General features: G+C 38.5%; 1 protein-coding gene and 1 pseudogene across 1 annotated transcript in view; one reads left to right on the forward strand and one right to left on the reverse strand.

Annotated features, from left to right (window-relative positions):
- LOC139184054 (adhesion G protein-coupled receptor E2-like) overlaps nucleotides 1-19,234 on the forward strand; it is a 1,114,856-nt gene that overhangs the window by 228,599 nt on the left and 867,023 nt on the right. The gene's annotated exons all lie outside the window — the stretch shown is intronic.
- On the reverse strand, nucleotides 12,753-13,706 carry LOC139183853 (olfactory receptor 7C2-like; annotated as a pseudogene).

A 19,234-nucleotide genomic window follows, 5' to 3' on the forward strand; every position in this document is an offset into this window, starting at 1 on the left:
GCACATTTTGGCAATTTGATCTCTGGTTCCTCTGCCTTTTCTAAAACCAGCTGGGTCCTTAAGTGACAGCAAATAATAGGCCTATGAAAATTACTTTTGATGATCAGAGTAATGGCCTCCAAATGATGACTACATCCTAATCCCCAGAACCTTTGATTATATTATTTTACATAGCAAGAAGGGATTACGGTAGCAGATGGAGAAAGGTTGTTAATCAGTGACTTTAAGATAAGAAGATTGACTATGATTATCTGGAAGAGACTAATGTAATCACAAAGAAACTGTTTCTGTAGAAGAGGAAGACAAAAAGGTTGAAATTAGAGAAAGTTTTGAAAATGTTACATTGCTGACTTTGCAGAGAAGGCAATGGCAACCCACTCCAGTATTCTTGTCTGGAGAATCCCAGGGACAGGGGAGCCTGGTGGCTGCCATGTATGGGGTTGCACAGAGTCAGACATGACTGAAGTGACTTAACAGCAGCAGCTGTCTTTGAAGCTGGAGAAAGGCCTATGAGTCAAGAAATTCTTGTGGCCAGTAGAAACTAGAAAAGGAAATGAATCAGATTCTCCTCAGAGACCATGCAGGCATGTTGCCTTTAGCTCACTGAGATATTTGCCTTCTGATCTTCAATTGTAAGAGCAAAATATTTTTTTATTTCAATCCCTATTGTGGTAATTTGTTACCGTAGCTATGAATGTATTAATACATGTAATACGGACAATTATTCAATAATTTTTTTTAGAAATCGAATTTAAGTTTCTCAATTCATTTTTTTGTGATGCCTTATATTTTGTTAGTTTCATTTAATTCGTAACATATATAATTACTTCCTCCCCCCCTTTTTGGCTGTGCTGGGTCTTCTGGGGGCACACTGGCTTTTCTGTAGTCACAGTGTGCAGAGATTTCCCTTGTTGCAGAGCATGGACTCTAGAACACATGGGCTCAGTAGTTGTGGTATGTAGCTCTCTAGTTGTGGTGCATGGGATCGTAGCTTTCAGATCAGGGACTGAATCTGTGTCCCCTGTATTGGAAGGCTGATTCGCAACCACTGAATCACCAGGGAAGTCCCTATATTGTTAATCTGATAGCAAAAAGTAAACATGCTTTAATAGAATTTTTAAGTATTAAAAAAAAAAGACAAAATAATTCATCATACTATTACCAATCAGATAATTACTGTGACAAATTATTTCACTGTATTTTTATTTGCATGTTTAAAATTTTTTATTGAAGTATAGTTAACTTACAATATCATATTAGCTTCTGGCATATAAACAATGATTCAAAATTTTATAGATTATGCTCCATTTAAAGTTACTTGATAATATTGGTTGTGAATTCCCATGACTACTTCACTGTGTACCCCAACCCAAGCTGTGTGAATGCTCTGGCCCCAACTGCTCCAACTACAGCCTAGCTTAGATCTGGGGTGGCTGAAGCAGAGGATGTGACTGTGGCTTGCATCTGAGAGGGTCCAAAGATGCCTACACAGGCAGAGTGTTGGACCTCCATAAGCACACAAACCCTTACTGTTTCAGTATGCCCCTTTATTGAGACAAAGGCCCCAGTGTGTGAAGAAGGAAAACTTACACTTAAAGAGAACAGAGCCAGCCCTAGCCTGATGAACAGGCCTTCTGCTCCATCAACTTGGGAGCAACATGACACTAACAGGATGGTGATGGCCACTAAGCAGAGAGGAAGACCCATGTCACACTCTACACCAGGCTCTAGATCTCCCATCACCAAGGTTATAGCAGCCAGCACTGCCTATGGAAAGATATGACTGTCATCCATGTCAAATCCAGCCATCCCACCAAAGGTATTGGACATAAGCAATCTACATAGAGACACTGCTAAATAAGAAAAGCCCTTTAAGATTACAATAGGTAACTGTTTCACCGAAATTCATTACAGACAGAGAAAAAGTTAAGTAAAATGAAAATAAGTAGGAACTATTCTCATGAGGGCTTCCCTGGTGCTGCTGCTGCTGCTAAGTCGCTTCAGTCATGTCTGACTCTGTGCGACCCCATAGACGGCAGCCCACCAGGCTCCCCCGTCCCTGGGATTCTCCAGGCAAGAATACTGGAGTGGGTTGCCATTTCCTTCTCCAATGCATGAAAGTGGAAAATGAAGTCGCTCTATTGTGTCCAACTCTTAGCAACCCCATGGACCACAGCCTACCAGGTTCCTCCGTCCATGGGATTTTCCAGGCAAGTGTACTGGAATGGGGTGCCATTGCCTTCTCCACTTCCCTGGTGGGTCAGTGGTAAATAATCTGCCTGCAATGCAGGAGATCTGAGTTCGATCCTTGGGTTGGGAAGATCCCCTGGAGAAGAGAATGGAAACCCATTCCAGTACTCTTTCCTGGAGCATTCCATGGAAAGTGGAACCCTGTGGGCTACAGTCAATAGGGTCGCACAGAGTTACATGTGACTGAAGCTACTAAATAGCAGCATTCTCATTTGAAAGAGCAAGAAAAAGCCTCTGTATAAATTTTTTTAAAAAAGTAAGTGAAACAGAAATAAATAATATACCAAAGAATTCAAAACATTTTTTTTTTTGTTCTGTTTTTATCTTTAAATTTTTTCTTTTAATTTCTATGAATCCACCACAGGTATACATGTGTTCCCCATTCTGAACCCTCCTCCCTCCTCCCTCCCCATACCATCCCTCTGGGTCGTCCCAGTGCACTAGCCCCAAGCATCCAGTATCGTGCATTGAACCTGGACTGGCATCTCGTTTCATACATGATATTTTACATGTTTCAATGCCATTCTCCCAAATCTTCCCACCCTCTCCCTCTCCCACAGAGTCCATAAGACTGTTCTATATGTCAGTGTCTCTTTTGCTGTCTCGTATACAGGGTTATTGTTACCATCTTTCTAAATTCCATATATATGCGTTAGTATACTGTATTGGTGTTTTTCCTTCTGGCTTACTTCACTCTGTATAATAGGCTCCAGTTTCATCCACCTCATTAGAACTGATTCAAATGTATTCTTCTTAATGGCTAAGTAATACTCCATTGTGTATATGTACCACTGCTTTCTTATCCATTCATCTGCTGATGGACATCTAGGTTGCTTCCATGTCCTGGCTATTATAAACAGTGCTGCGATGAACATTGGGGTACACGTGTCTCTTTCCCTTCTGGTTTCCTCAGTGTGCATGCCCAGCAGTGGGATTGCTGGATCATAAGGCAGTTCTATTTCCAGTTTTTTAAGGAATCTCCACACTGTTCTCCATAGTGGCTGTACTAGTTTGCCTTCCCACCAACAGTGTAAGAGGGTTCCCTTTTCTCCACACCCTCTCCAGCATTTATTATTTGTAGACTTTTGGATTGCAGCCATTCTGACTGGTGTGAAATGGTACCTCATAGTGGTTTTGATTTGCATTTCTCTGATAATGAGTGATGTTGAGCATCTTTTCATGTGTTTGTTAGCCATCTGTATGTCTTCTTTGGAGAAATGCCTATTTAGATCTTTGGCCCATTTTTTGATTGGGTCATTTATTTTTCTGGAGTTGAGCTGTAGGAGTTGCTTGTATATTTTTGAGATTAGTTGTTTGTCGGTTGCTTCATTTGCTATTATTTTCTCCCATCCTGAAGGCTGTCTTTTCACCTTGCTAATAGTTTCCTTTGATGTGCAGAAGCTTTTAAGGTTAATTAGGTCCCATTTGTTTATTTTTGCTTTTATTTCCAATATTGTGGGAGGTGGGTCATAGAGGATCCTGCTGTGATGTATGTCAGAGAGTGTTTTGCCTATGTTCTCCTCTAGGAGTTTTATAGTTTCTGGTCTTACGTTGAGATCTTTAATCCATTTTGAGTTTACTTTGTATATGGTGTTAGAAAGTGTTCTAGTTTCATTCTTTTACAAGTGGTTGACCAGATTTCCCAGACCACTTGTTAAAGAGATTGTCTTTAATCCATTGTATATTCTTGCCTCCTTTGTCAAAGATAAGGTGTCCATATGTGCGTGGATTTATCTCTGGGCTTTCTATTTTATTCCATTGATCAATATTTCTGTCTTTGTGCCAGTACCATACTGTCTTGATAACTGTGGCTTTGTAGTAGAGCCTGAAGTCAGGTAGGTTGATTCCTCCAGTTCCATTCTTCTTTCTCAAGATCGCTTTGGCTATTCAAGGTTTTTTGTATTTCCATACAAATTGTGAAATTATTTGTTCTAGCTCTGTGAAGAATACTGTTGGTAGCTTGATAGGGATTGCATTGAGTCTATAAATTGCTTTGGGTAGTATACTCATTTTCACTATATTGATTCTTCCAATCCATGAACATGGTATATTTCTCCATCTATTAGTGTCCTCTTTGATTTCTTTCACCAGTGTTTTATAGTTTTCTATATATAGGTCTTTAGTTTCTTTAGGTAGATATATTCCTAAGTATTTTATTCTTTTCGTTGCAATGGTGAATGGAATTGTTTCCTTAATTTCTCTTTCTGTTTTCTCATTATTAGTGTATAGGAATGCAAGGGATTTCTGTGTGTTGATTTTATATCCTGAAACTTTACTATAATCATTGATTAGTTCTAGTAATTTTCTGGTGGAGTCTTTAGGGTTTTCTATATAGAGGATCATGTCATCTGCAAATAGTGAGAGATTTACTTCTTTTTTTCCAATTTGGATTCCTTTTATTTCTTTTTCTGCTCTGATTGCTGTGGCCAAAACTTCCAAAACTATGTTGAATAGTACTGGTGAAAGTGGGCACCCTTGTCTTGTTCCTGACTTTAGAGGAAATGCTTTCAATTTTTCACCATTGAGGATAATGTTTGCTGTGGGTTTGTCATATATAGCTTTTATTATGTTGAGGTGTGTTCCTTCTATTCCTGCTTTCTGGAGAGTTTTTATCATAAATGGGTGTTGAATTTTGTCAAAGGCTTTCTCTGCATCTATTGAGATACTCATATGGTTTTTATTTTTCAATTTGTTAATGTGGTGTATTACATTGATTGATTTGCGGATATTGAAGAATCCTTGCATCCCTGGGATAAACCCCACTTGGTCATGGTGTATGATCTTTTTAATGTGTTGTTGGATTCTGATTGCTAGAATTTTGTTTAGGATTTTTGCGTCTATGTTCATCAGTGATATTGGCCTGTAGTTTTCTTTTTTTGTGGGATCTTTGTCAGGTTTTGGTATTAGGGTGATGGTGGCCTCATAGAATGAGTTTGGAAGGTTACCTCGCTCTGCAATTTTCTGGAAGAGTTTGAACAGGATAGGTGTTACCTCTTCTCTAAATTTTTGGTAGAATTCAGCTTTGAAGCCGTCTGGACCTGGGCTTTTGTTTGCTGGAAGATTTTTGATTACAGTTTCAATTTCCGTGCTTGTGATGGGTCTGTTAAGGTTTTCTATTTCTTCCTGGTCGAGTTTTGGAAAGTTGTACTTTTCTAAGAATTTGTTCATTTCTTCCTCGTTGTCCATTTTTATTGGCATATAATTGTTGATAATAGTCTCTTATGATCCTTTGTATTTCTATGTTGTCTGTTGTGATCTCTCCATTTTCGTTTCTAATTTTATTGATTTGATTTTTCTCCCTTTGTTTCTTGATGAGTCTGGCTAATGGTTTGTCCATTTTATTTATCCTTTCAAAGAACCAGCTTTTGGCTTTGTTGATTTTTGCTATGGTCTCTTTTGTTTCTTTTGCATTTATTTCTGCTCTAATTTTTAAGATTTCTTTCCTTCTACTAACCCTGGGGTTCTTCATTTCTTCCTTTTCTAGTTGCTTTAGGTGTAGAGTTAGGTTATTTATTTGACTTTTTTCTTGTTTCTTGAGGTGTGCCTGTATTGCCATGAACTTTCCCCTTAGGACTGCTTTTACTGTGTCCCACAGGTTTTGGGTTGTTGTGTTTTCATTTTCATTCGTTTCTATGCAAATTTTGATTTCTTTTTTGATTTCATCTGTGATTTGTTGGTTATTCAGCAGGGTGTTGTTCAGCCTCCATATGTTGGAATTTTTAATAGTTTTTCTCCTGTAATTGAGATCTAATCTTACTGCATTATGGTCAGAAAAGATGCTTGGAATGATTTCTATTTTTTTGAATTTACCAAGGCTAGCTTTATGGCCCAGGATGTGATCTATCCTGGAGAAGGTTCCATGTGCGCTTGAGAAAAAGGTGAAATTCCTTGTTTTGGGATGAAATGTCCTATAGATATAAGTTAGGTCTAACTGGTCTATTGTATCGTTTAAAGTTTGTGTTTCCTTGTTAATTTTCTGTTTAGTTGATCTATCCATAGGTGTGAGTGGGGTATTAAAGTCTCCCAATATTATTGTGTTATTGTTAATTTCTCCTTTCATACTTGTTAGCATTTGTCTTACATACTGCGGTGCTCCCGTGTTGGGTGCATATATATTTATAATTGTTATATCTTCTTCTTGGATTTATCTTTTGATCATTATGTAGTGACCATCTATGTCTCTTTTCACAGCCTTTGTTTTAAAGTCTATTTTATCTGATATGAGTATTGCTACTCCTGCTTTCTTTTGGTCCCTATTTGCATGGAAAATCTTTTTCCAGCCCTTCACTTTCAGTCTGTATGTGTCCCCTGTTTTGGGGTGGGTCTCTTGTAGACAACATATGTAGGGGTCTTGTTCTTGTATCCATTCAGCCAGTCTTTGTCTTTTGGTTGGGGCATTCAACCCATTTACGTTTAAGGTAATTACTGATAAGTATGATCCCGTTGCCATTTACTTTATTGTTTTGGGTTCGAATTTATACACCATTTTTGTTTTTACTGTCTAGAGAATATCCTTTAGTATTTGTTGGAGAGCTGGTTTGGTGGTGCTGAATTCTCTCAGCTTTTGCTTGTCTGAGAAGCTTTTGATTTCTCCTTCATACTTGAATGAAATCCTTGCTGGGTACAATAATCTGGGCTGTAGGTTATTTTCTTTCATCATTTTAAGTATGTCTTGCCATTCCCTCCTGGCTTGAAGAGTTTCTATTGACAGATCAGCTGTTATCCTTATGGGAATTCCCTTGTGTGTTATTTGTTGTTTTTCCCTTGCTGCTTTTAATATTTGTTCTTTGTGTTTGATCTTTGTTAATTTGATTAATATGTGTCTTGGGGTGTTTCGCCTTGGGTTTATCCTATTTGGGACTCTCTGGGTTTCTTGAACTTGGGTGATTATTTCCTTCCCCATTTTAGGGAAGTTTTCAACTATTATCTCCTCAAGTATTTTCTCATGGTCTTTCTTTTTGTCTTCTTCTTCTGGAACCCTTATGATTCGAATGTTGTAGCATTTAATATTGTCCTGGAGGTCTCTGAGATTGTCCTCATTTCTTTTAATTCGTTTTTCTTTTATTCTCTCTGATTCATTTATTTCTACCATTCTATCTTCTAATTCACTAATCCTATCTTCTGCCTCTGTTATTCTACTATTTGTTGACTCCAGAGTGTTTTTAATTTCATTTATTGCATTATTCATTATATATCGACTCTTTTTTATTTCTTCTAGGTCCTTGTTAAATGTTTCTTGCATCTTCTCAATCCTTGTCTCCAGGCTATTTATCTGTGATTCCATTTTAGTTTCAAGATTTTGGATCAATTTCACTATCATTATTCGGAATTCTTTATCAGGTAGATTCCCTATCTCTTCCTCTTTTGTTTGGTTTGGTGGGCATTTATCCTGTTCCTTTATCTGCTGGCTATTCCTCTGTCTCTTCATCTTGTTTAAATTGCTGAGTTTGGGGTGTCCTTTATGTATTCTGGCAGTTTGTGGAGTTCTCTTTATTGTGGCTTTTCCTCGCTGTGTGTGGATTTGTACAGGTGGCTTGTCAAGGTTTCCTGGTTAGGCAAGCTTGTGTCGGTGTTCTGATGGGTGGAGCTGTATTTCTTCTCTTTGTTCATTCGCGCTCCTTTCGAAGAGTTGGATTGCTTTTCTGGGTGACTGATGTCCTCTGCCGGCATTCAGAAGTTGTTTTGTGGAATTTACTCGACGTTTAAATGCTCTTTTGATGAATTTGTTGGGGAGAAAGTGTTCTCCCCGTCCTACTCCTCCGCCATCTTGGCTCCTCCTCCTCGAATTCAAAACATTTGTAATAAAAATATATTGATAATAAACATGAATTAGGGAAAATAATTAACCTAAACACAGATTAATTGAATAAGGAACTAAAAGTCCCCAGGTGGCACTAGTTGCAAAGAACCCACCAGCCAATGCAGAAGACATAAGAGATGTGGGCTCAATCCCTGGGAAGATCCCCTAGAGGAGGAAATGGCAGCCCACTTCAGTATTCTTGTCTGGAGAATGCCATGGAAGAGGACCCTGGTGAGCTACAGTCTGTAGGGTCTCAAAGAGTCAGACATGACTGAAGTGACTTAGCATAGACCCAAAGATATAAAGCTCTGTATAGTCAAAGCTATGGTTTTTCCAGTAGTCATGTACAGATGTGGGAATGGGACTATAAAAAAGGCTGAGCACCAAAGAACTGATGCTTTTGAACTGTGGTGCTAGAGAAGAATCTTGAGAGTCCCTTGGACAGCAAGGAGATAAAACCAGTCAATCCTAAAGGAAATCAACCCTATATAGTCAATAGAAGGGCAGATACTAAAGCTGAAGCTCCAATACTTTGGCCACTTGATGCAAAGAGCTGACTTATTGGAAAAGACCCTAATGCTGGGAAAGATTTAGAGCAGGAAGAAAAAGGGGCAACAGAGGATGAAATGGTTGGATAGCATCATCAACTCAATGAACATGAGCTTGACCAAACTCCAGAAGATAGTGAAGGACAGGGAAGCCTGGCATGCTGCAGTCCATGGGATCACAAAGAGTTGGACATGACTGAGTGACTGAACAACAGCAAAAGTATAAAGAAGACCTGATAAAAACTAGATAATTTAATATTTAAAATAAAAAGTACTCTAGAAGAAATGAAGGGCATACTGAATGACACAGAAGAATGCATAAGTGATTTGGAAGATAGAATATTGGAGATTATCTAATCATAAGAGCAAACAAAAAGAAACAAAAAAATCGTGCAACATATGAGATCTCTGGGATGATTTCAATTGTGCCAACATTTGCATTATAGGGATTGAAAATGAAGAGGGAGAGAAGTGTATTGAAAAGGTATTTGAAGAAATTATGACTAAAACCTTCCCAAACTTAAGAAAGAAACAGGTATCCAAGTATAGGAAGCACAGTGGGTCCCAAAGCAAGATGAGGCCAAAAAGACCTACACTAAGATATATTATAATCAAACTGGGAAAAGATAGATGAAGAAAGAATTTTAAAGGCAGCAAGAGAAAAACAGAGTCATATATAAGGGATTATACATATCAACTGATTTATCTGTAGAAACTTTGAGGGCCGGAAGAGAGTGACCTGATACATTCAAAATACTGAAAGGGAAAACCCTGCAACCTAGGATCTCCTACCCTGGAAGATCATCATTTAAAATAGAAGCAGAGACAAAGAAGTTCTCAGACAAGCAAAAATGGAAATATTTCATCAATAGGAAACCTACCCTAAAAGAAAAGGTGTAGTCTTCTCTAAATATAAAAGAAATATCTATAGGAAAGGGAAAATTCCACTAGGAAAGGCAAATATATAGTAAGGATTAAAGATTACTTAAATAATCAGTACACAGATTAAAAGACAAATATATTTAAAAGTAATTATGATGGCATTGTACAGGAGACAGGGATCAAGACCATCCCCATGGAAAAGAAATGTGAAAAAGCAAAATGGCTGTCAGAGGAGGCCTTACGAATAGCTGTGAAAAGAAGAGAAGTGAAAAGCAAAGGAGAAAAGGAAAGATATAAGCATCTGAATGCAGAGTTCCAAAGAATAGCAAGGAGAGATAAGAAAGCCTTCCTCAATGATCAATGCAAAGAAATAGAGAAAACATCAAAAAAGAGCTTCATGACCCAGATAATTATGATGGTGTGATCACTCACCTAGAGCCAGACATCCTGGAATGTGAAGTCAAGTGGGCCTTAGGAAGCATCACTATGGACAAAGCAAGAGGAGGTGATGGAATTCCAGTTGAGCTCTTTCAAATCCTGAAAGATGATGCTGTGAAAGTGCTGCACTCAATATGCCAGCAAATTTGGAAAACTCAGCAGTGGCCACAGGACTGGAAAAGGTCAGTTTTCATTCCAATCCCAAAGAAAAACAATGACAAAGAATGCTCAAACTACCACACAATTGTACTCATCTCACACACTAGTAAAGTAATGCTCAAAATTCTCCAAGCCAGGCCTCAGCAGTACGTGAAATGTGAACTTCCAGATGTTCAAGCTGGTTTTAGAAAAGGCAGAGGAGCCAGAGATCAAATTGCCAACATCTGCTGGATAATTGAAAAAGCAAAAGTGTTCCAGAGAAACATCTATGTCTGCTTTATTGACTATACCAAAGCCTTTGACTGTGTAGATCACAATAAACTGTGGAAAATTCTGAAAGAGATGGGAATATCAGACCACCTAACCTGCCTCTTGAGAAACCTATATGCAGGTCAGGAAGCAACAGTTAGAACTGGACATAGAACAATAGACTGGTTCCAAATAGGAAAAGGAGTATGTCAAGGCTGTATATTGTCACCCTGCTTATTTAACTTATATGCAGAATACATCATGAGAAACGCTAGGGTGGAAGAACCACAAGCTGGAATCAAGATTGCCAGGAGAAGTATCAATAACCTCAGATATGCAGATGACACCACCCTTATGGCAGAAAGTGAATAGGAACAAAAAAACCTCTTGATGAAAGTGAAAGAGGAGAGTGAAAAAATTGGCTTAAAGCTCAACATTCAGAAAATGAAGATCATGGCATCTGATCCCATCACTTCATGGCAGATAGATGGGGAAACACTGGAAACAGTGTCAGACTTTATTTTTGGGGGGTCTAAAATCACTGCAGATGGTGACTGTAGCCATGAAATTAAAAGACGCTTACTCTCTGAAGGAAAGTTATGACCAACCTAGATAGCATATTGCAAGGCAGAGACATTACTTTGTCAAAAAAAGGTCCATGTAGTCAAGGTTATGGTTTTTCCAGCGGTCATGTACGGACGTGAAATTTTTACTATGAAGAAAGCTGAGTGCTGAAGAATTGATGCTTTTGAACTGTGGTGTTGGAGAAGATTCTTAAGAGTCCCTTGGACTGCAAGATCAAACCAGTCCATCCTAAAGGAGATCAGTCCTGGGTGTTCACTGGAAGTATTGATGCTGAAGTGAAACTACAATACTTTGGCCACCTTATGCAAAGAGCTGACTCATTGGAAAAGACTCTGATACTGGGAGGGATTGGGGGCAGGAGGAGAAGGGGACGACAGAGGATGAGATGGCTGGATGGCATCATTGACTCGATGGACATGAGTTTGAGTGAACTCTGGGTGTTTGTGATGGACAGGGAGGCCTGGTGTGCTGCGATTCACGGGGTTGCAAAGAGTCAGACACAACTGCGTGACTGAACTGAACTGAACTGATGACTATATTAGACAGTAAAGAGATAAGCATGAATATGTAACATATGACATAAAAACACAACATGTGGGGTATAGGAGCATAAAAATGTAAATATTTAAAATATGTTTGAACTTAAATGACTATCATCTTATTCAAGTAGATATAATTATGAGTGAAGAAATATGAAATCATGGTAAACACAAACCCAAAAACCTATAGGAGATTAACAAAAATAAAACAGGAAGGAACCCAAGTATACCATTAAATAAACTCATCAAATCACAACAGGAGAAACAAAAAGAAGAAATGAACAGAGAACAAGTATGAAAACAACTGAAAAACACGGAATAAAATAGCAATAAGTACATAGCTATCAATATTTACGTACCAATGCACTAAACGTTCCAATAAAAAAACATAGTGTGGCTGGTTGGAAAAAAGTCCTTCAGTAAGCTGCCTACAAAATCTCACTTCAGGGCTAAAGACACAAACAGACTGAAAGTGAAGGGATGGAAAAGATAGTTAATGCAAATGCAAACAACAAGAATGCAGGGGTAGCTCTACTCATGTAAGACATAATAGAGTTTAAAACAAAGGCTATAACAAAAGACAGAGAAGGACATTCTGTAATGATGAAGGGATGGTTACAAGATGAGGATATTACAGTTGTTAGCATACACATACCTAATATAGGGGCACCTATATATTTAAAGCAAATACTAACAGACATGAAGGGAGAAACTGGCAATAATACAATAATAGCAGAGAATTTTAACACTCAGTTCCACCAATGGGAAGATCATCCAGATAGAAAATCAATAAGGTATCAGTGGGCCTAAATGACACAATAGGCCAATTGAACTAAATTGCTATCTAGAGGAAATTCTATCCAATGGAGATGAAATGATCTCCAGGATAGATCACATACAAGGTCACAAAACACCCTCAATCAATTTAAGAGAACAGAAATTGCATCAAGCATTTTCTTTGACCATAATTGTATGAAACTAGAAAACTACAGAAAACAAACTAAAAAAAGCTAGGTATGGACCAGGTTTTTGATCACAGCTTCAGGATGAATGGACCCTGCTTACCCCTTGTTTTCAGAATTTTAGTCTCTAGAACTGTGAGGCAATAAATTTCTGTTATTTAAGCCAACTGATTTATGGTACTTTGCATAACAGCCCCAGAAAAATAATACACCATCTTTAAATATAGTCAAAGTCAAGGCACAGTAAGATATAGTGATTACAGAACTAGAAAAATTAAGCTAATGTTTAGATATATCCAAGATTGTGAAAAATGCCGACCAATGGTTTGACCCTTGCTACTTATGAGAGTCCTACAACAATCCCATCATTAAAAGATGGTACCCTGCTGAGGAGTCTCCCTAGGGTCCCCTTCATGTCTCTGATCCTCAGACTGTAGATGAAGGGGTTCAGCATGGGGGTGACCACAGTGTACATCACTGAGGCCACCAGAATTGTCCTAGAGGATGAAGTGACTGCAGAACTGAGGTAGACCCCGAGGCCTATGCTATAGAACAAGGAAACCACAAAAAGGTGAGATCCACAGGTGTAAAAAGCTTTATACTTGCCCCTGGCTGATGAAATTCTCAGGATGGAGGAGAAAATCTGAGAGTAAGAAAAGAAGATCCAAAAGAGAGGAAAAACACCTAGAACAATAGCCCCAAAATACACCACTACGTTATTGATGAGGGTGTCAGAACAGGTGAGCTTCAGGACTTCAAGAAGATCACAAAAAAAGTGTGGGATCTTCATGTTCGTGCAGAAGGGCAGCCTCAAGACAGTCAAAGTCTCAAGCAGGGAGCTTGTGACACTGAGGCACTAGGAACCCAGAGTCAGCGTCCCCCAGACCCAGGGGTTAATGATGACCATATAGTGCAGAGGGTGACAGATGGCCACAAAGCGGTCATAGGCCATCACACTCAGGATTAAAATGTCCAGGCATCCAAACACAAAGAAAAAAAATATCTGGATGATGCAACCTTCATAAGTGATAACTTTTCTCTGTGTCTGGACGTTCCATAGCATCTTTGGGATGGTGGTGGAGGTGAAACCAATGTCTGCAAATGACAGGTTGGAGAGAAAGAAGTACATGGGGGTGTGGAGGTGGGGGTCTGAGATGATGGCCAGGATGATGCCCAGGTTCCCAGCAAACGTGACCACATACAAGGACAGAAACAGCCCAAAGAAGAGAGGCTGCAGGTCTGGGTCCTCTGTGAATCCCAGGAGGAGAAAGCTTCTTGTTTGGTTTATTTCCATGTGGCTTTCGCGTTCGTTCAGAATCAGCTGAAAAGAAACACAGAATTCACTCCAGATAATAATTACAAAAGATTAAGAAGGAAAAATTCCATCATGTGGAAATAAAAATAAAATTTCAAAACTTGCTATGAGAGGACAGTTGACCTGCTTTTCTGGCCTTGAGAAATTAAATCAGCATACAAATATTTTATAATTAGACACATACTTATACAAACCCAAGGGGAAATGACCTATAACAAGGTACACTAAATTGTGGACAGGAATCACCTTTGAGTGGCAACAAAAGTCTAGATTTTTAGATTCATTTTATCCTACTATTTCTTTCAAAAATAGTCACACAGGTAATCTATCTCAAGAGTGAAAAACATTTTAAAATTTGAAGATGCATTTAAGTTTTACAAAACAAAGCTAACTAAAGCAGAAAATTAAGCTAAAAGCAGAGCTAATAAATGAAGAAGAAAAATTTTACAACCAAGAAATAACTTCCCATGCTAATTCTTTGACAAAAGTCAAATAGAGAAAATCAGGTGCTTAATGAAAGCAATAAAAAGAAAGAGAAGGAACAGAAATACCTAAAATTAGGAAAGAGAAAAATGGACACATATAGAAGAAAATATTTTACTTTGCAAGAATATATTACAAATTGAAAATCTCTAAGAAGTAAATTTATTGATTGGTTAATTCAGCATGTAGGAAACAGATCAATCATTAGAACATCAAAACTTACCTTCAAAATTACCATGGAAATATGTGAGAGAAACATGAAAAGAAATCCCCTTTAAGTATTGAAGAAGAAAAGAAAGTTTACAATCACAAATACTATCTACTAACACCCTTGAGATCTGAAATTATTGTTTGAAGATTATAGATTTGTTTCTGATAATGAATTGAAAGCTGAAAACCTTTTTCACTGAATATAATTTTAATACGGCAGTTGATATAACACAAATTTCTAAAAACCAATAGCTATGTTAATGTGACATTCAATTGCAGATGCTGATATATTGTAATGTTTTACAAAAATCATTTCTATCTAGTTCCAAAACATTATCATCATTATGGAAATCTCTGTACTTACTACCTGTGTAACTTTTCTGTAAATCTCAAATTATTCAAAAATGAAAATTGGCAGAAAAAAATGATTGTGAAAGAAAAAAAATAGCATTCATAATTACAGTTAAATCTCTTAAAAACAGATTACAATCATTTCAAATAGTAACAAAAATAGAAATCTGGAACAGGAACTGGAAACCACAAACATACAATAAATGAGAATTATAAATTTATTATATAAGCTAAAAATTATTGAGGATTACCAAATGTCGAGCACCTGTGCTATGTTTAATAGCCTTAGCTCTTTTTATCATCATCACAATTGGTGTGTGTCTGCTAAGTCACTTCAGTCATGTCTGATTCTTTGTGATCCCATGGACTGTAGGCCACCAGGCTTCTCTGTCCATGGGATTATCCCTGTAGGAATAATGGAACTGGTTGGCATTTCCTCCCCTAGGGGATCTTCTCAACCCAGGGATCAAAATCACCGACTCCTGTGGCTCCTGCATTGCTGGTGGATTCTTTGCTGCTAAGTCATCGGGGATGCCCTGTATTGAGGTATGCTGCTGCTAAGTAACTTCAGTCGTGTCCGACTCTGTGTGACCCCATAGACGGCAGCCCACCAGGCTCCCCTGTCCCTGGGATTCTCCAGGCAAGCACACTGGAGGGAGTTGCCATTTCCTTCTCCAATGCATAAAAGTGAAAAGTGAAAGTGAAGTTATTCAGTCGTGTCCGACTCTTAGCGACCCCATGGACTGCAGCCTACCAGGCTCCTCCACCCATGGGGTTTTCCAGGCAAGAGTACTGGAGTGGGGTGCCATTGTCTTTTCTGGTATTGAGGTATAGTTAACAAATAACATTATATTAGTTTCAGGTGTATAGCATAATGATTTGATATGTGTATGTACTGCAAACTGATGACCATAATAATATAATTAACAACTATTTCCATACATAATTATGACATTTTTTTCTTGTGATAAGAACTTCTAAGATCTAGTCTCATAGGAACTTCCAAATATACTATTCAGTATTATTAACTATAGTCACCATGCTGTACATTATAGTCCCATGATTCATTTTACAACTGGAAATCTGTATCTTTTGACCTCCTTAACCCATTCCACCCACTGTCTCAGGCAGACACTGAACTTCACTACTTTTTTAAAAGAATGAATATGTGTTTACAGAATGCAGTGATAATGATTAATATGTATAGATGATCACAGAGTGTTAGGGACAATTTAGGAACTTAAAAGGCATTATCTCCTGGGCTTTCCTGGTGGCTCTGTGGTAAAGGATCTGCCTGCCAGTGGAGGAGACACATGTTCGATCTCTGATTGGGGAAGATCCCAGATGCTAAGGTGCAATTAAACCCCTGTGCCACAATTCCTGAGCCTGTGCTCTAGAGCCCTGGAGCCTCAGGCACTGAAGCCTGAGTGCCCTAAAGCCTATGCTCCATAACAAGAGAAGTCACAGCAGTGAGAAGCTGTGCACCATGCCTAGACAGTAGCCCACACAAGCTGTAGCTAAAGAAAGGCCCTTGCAGCAGTGGACCTAACACAGCCAAAAATAAACAAATACAAATTTAAAAAATGCATTTTATCCTTTAACTTAATCATCTTAATGTTATGAAGTGGATAGTACCATGATCCCCATTTTACAAAATTTAAAACTGAGAGCCAGAATCATTAACTAACTTAATGTGAGAAGATGTATAAACATATTTGCAAGTGTTAACTATACGGAATCCCAGGGAATGTTTCTTTTTTGAAAGAATGAATGAAATTTGATAGATGAAAGAATGAAGGTGCATCTTTGATAGAGGAGAATATAGGAACCTGTAACGGCTCCTTAAAAATGTCTAAGATAGCTGGATAAGAACCTCTGGAGACATTTTGGCAGCCGAGACATCAGTTCCCACTAGAATGGTGAGATGTTTGAAAGGTTGTTGTTGAATCACGCAAATACACCGGGATTCTTGGCCCCCGGAGGAGAAGAATTCAGTCCGGGGCCAGAAACGAGGATTGATCAATCAGAGCTTTTGTATAATAAAGTTTTATTAAAGTATAAAGGAGATAGAGAAAGCTTCTGACATAGGCATCAGAAGGGGGCAGAAAGAGTACCCCCCTGCTAGTCTTCAGCTGGATGTTATATAGTCACTAGCAGTCTGTTAATGAAAGAAAGGAATGTCTTAAAATTCAGAATGGCACCAGGCCCCTCACCCATAAGATGCATTTTGGGATAATCTTGGCCCCAAATGGTTTATCCTGGGCCATAAAATGATTAACTTGAATCTTGAAGAAGGGCAGACCACCATACAAATAGTTTCATTTACATAGATTAGGGGAACAATATCTGAGTATAACATACTGGTTTGTCAAGTAGGTTCTGGGCCAAGAGGCGGAACCGACTTGGAGACAAAGTTTGGGGTAAAGGCATAGTACATTAGCATAGCTTAAGACAAACATTTCCATAAGAAAAAGGCATTGGTTATCTCTAGGCTCAAGAATAGCTAACTTCAGGCAAAACCAGGTGTCATTATGGCAACACAGTATTTTAAGAGAAACCTCCCTTAAATTTGTATAGAGAAGGAAAAAATATTGCTAGTTTGTTTCCTCCTGCCGCTTAAGAGAGATAAAAATGTCTGACACTTGCAGGCTATTTCCTCCATTTGGAGACCCCTGGCCTTCCTGCCTGTTACCCTCTCATTTTCATCGACTCCAGTCTCCAGATCCTGGTCTACAAAGACTGTGAAAAGTTTGTCCTTTCTTCCTCCTTGAGAATTCCAGACCCCTCTCTCCTTGGGGACTCCTAGATTTCCTATCAACCTGCCTAGGAAATGACTCTCTCATGTTCTCAGAATTGGGTTTCAGAAGAGAGGAGGATGCTGAAAGAGATTGAAAGAGACTCAAGTTTATTTTTGTGTATGGTGTTAGAGTGTTCTAGTTTCATTCTTTTACAAGTGGTTGACCAGATTTCCCAGCACCACTTGTTAAAGAGATTGTCTTTAATCCATTGTATATTCTTGCCTCATTTGTCAAAGATAAGGTGTCCATATGTGTGTGGATTTATCTCTGGGATTTCTATTTTGTTCCATTGATCTATATCTCTGTCTTTGTTCCAGTACCATACTGTCTTGATGACTGTGGCTTTGTAGTAGAGCCTGAAGTCAGGTAGGTTGATTCCTCCAGTTCCATTCTTCTTTCTCAAGATCGCTTTGGCTATTCGAGGTTTTCTGTATTTCCATACAAATTGTGAAATTATTTGTTCTAGCTCTGTGAAGAATACTGTTGGTAGCTTGATAGGGATTGCATTGAATCTATAAATTGCTTTGGGTAGTATACTCATTTTCACTATATTGATTCTTCCAATTCATGAACATGGTATATTTCTCCATCCATTAGTGTCCTCTTTGATTTCTTAATGGATAAGAAAGCTGTGGTATATATACACAATGGAGTATTACTCAGTCATTAAAAAGAATACATTTGAATCAGTTCTAATGAGGTGGATGAAACTGGAGCCTATTATACAGAGTGAAGTAAGCCAGAAAGAAAAACACCAATACAGTATACTAACGCATATATATATATATATATATATATATATATATATATGGAATTTAGAAAGATGGTAACAATAACCCTGTGTACGAGACAGCAAAAGAGACACTGATGTATAGAACAGTCTTCTGGACTCTGTTGCAGAGGGAGAGGGTGGGAAGATTTGGGAGAATGACATTGAAACATGTATAATATCATGTATGAAACGAATTGCCAGTCCAGGTTTGATGCACGATACTGGATGCTTGGGGCTAGTGCACTGGGACGACCCAGAGGGATGGTGTTGGGACGGAGGAGGGAGGAGGGTTCAGGATAGGGAACACATGTCTACCTGTGGCAGATTCATTTTGATATTTGGCAAAACTAATACAATTTGTAAAGTTTAAAAATAAAATAAAATTAAAAAAAGAAAAAATAAAGAGACCCAGGATGTGAATCGTGTAGAATGTTTTAGCAAATGGACTCTTACCATTGTGTTATCCTCATTTGTGCCACCCATGTTAATACTCTGAGAGTTATGCCTGTCTCCATACCTGTTTCCTATGGCACACCCTCAGTGGGTCTCTAGTTTCCTCAGTCCTTTCTTTCCTGGGTGATGGATGGTCAACTCAGCTCCAAGGAAGTGCAGGGAGGTGACATCAGGCATACATTCTTTGAAACGGCACCACTGAACTTCCTCCTTCCTGGGACTGTGGAGCTGTAGTGAGAGGAGAAAGGGACATATTTACCATTTCTGGGGCTTCAGAGGTTGAATTCTCACAACTTCTCATTAAGTTAATTGTTCCATGTCACTCTATTCTAGGAGAAATTTGGTTCCCATGAGTGAGGAAGCTAATACAGAAAGGAGCTTTTTTTCTGCTAGGTGTGTACCCATGGGAGCATCTTGGCTTTGAGATATGTGTACTCCTT

The sequence above is a fragment of the Bos indicus genome, chromosome 7, assembly GCF_029378745.1.
Source record: "Bos indicus isolate NIAB-ARS_2022 breed Sahiwal x Tharparkar chromosome 7, NIAB-ARS_B.indTharparkar_mat_pri_1.0, whole genome shotgun sequence".
NCBI lineage: Eukaryota > Metazoa > Chordata > Mammalia > Artiodactyla > Bovidae > Bos > Bos indicus.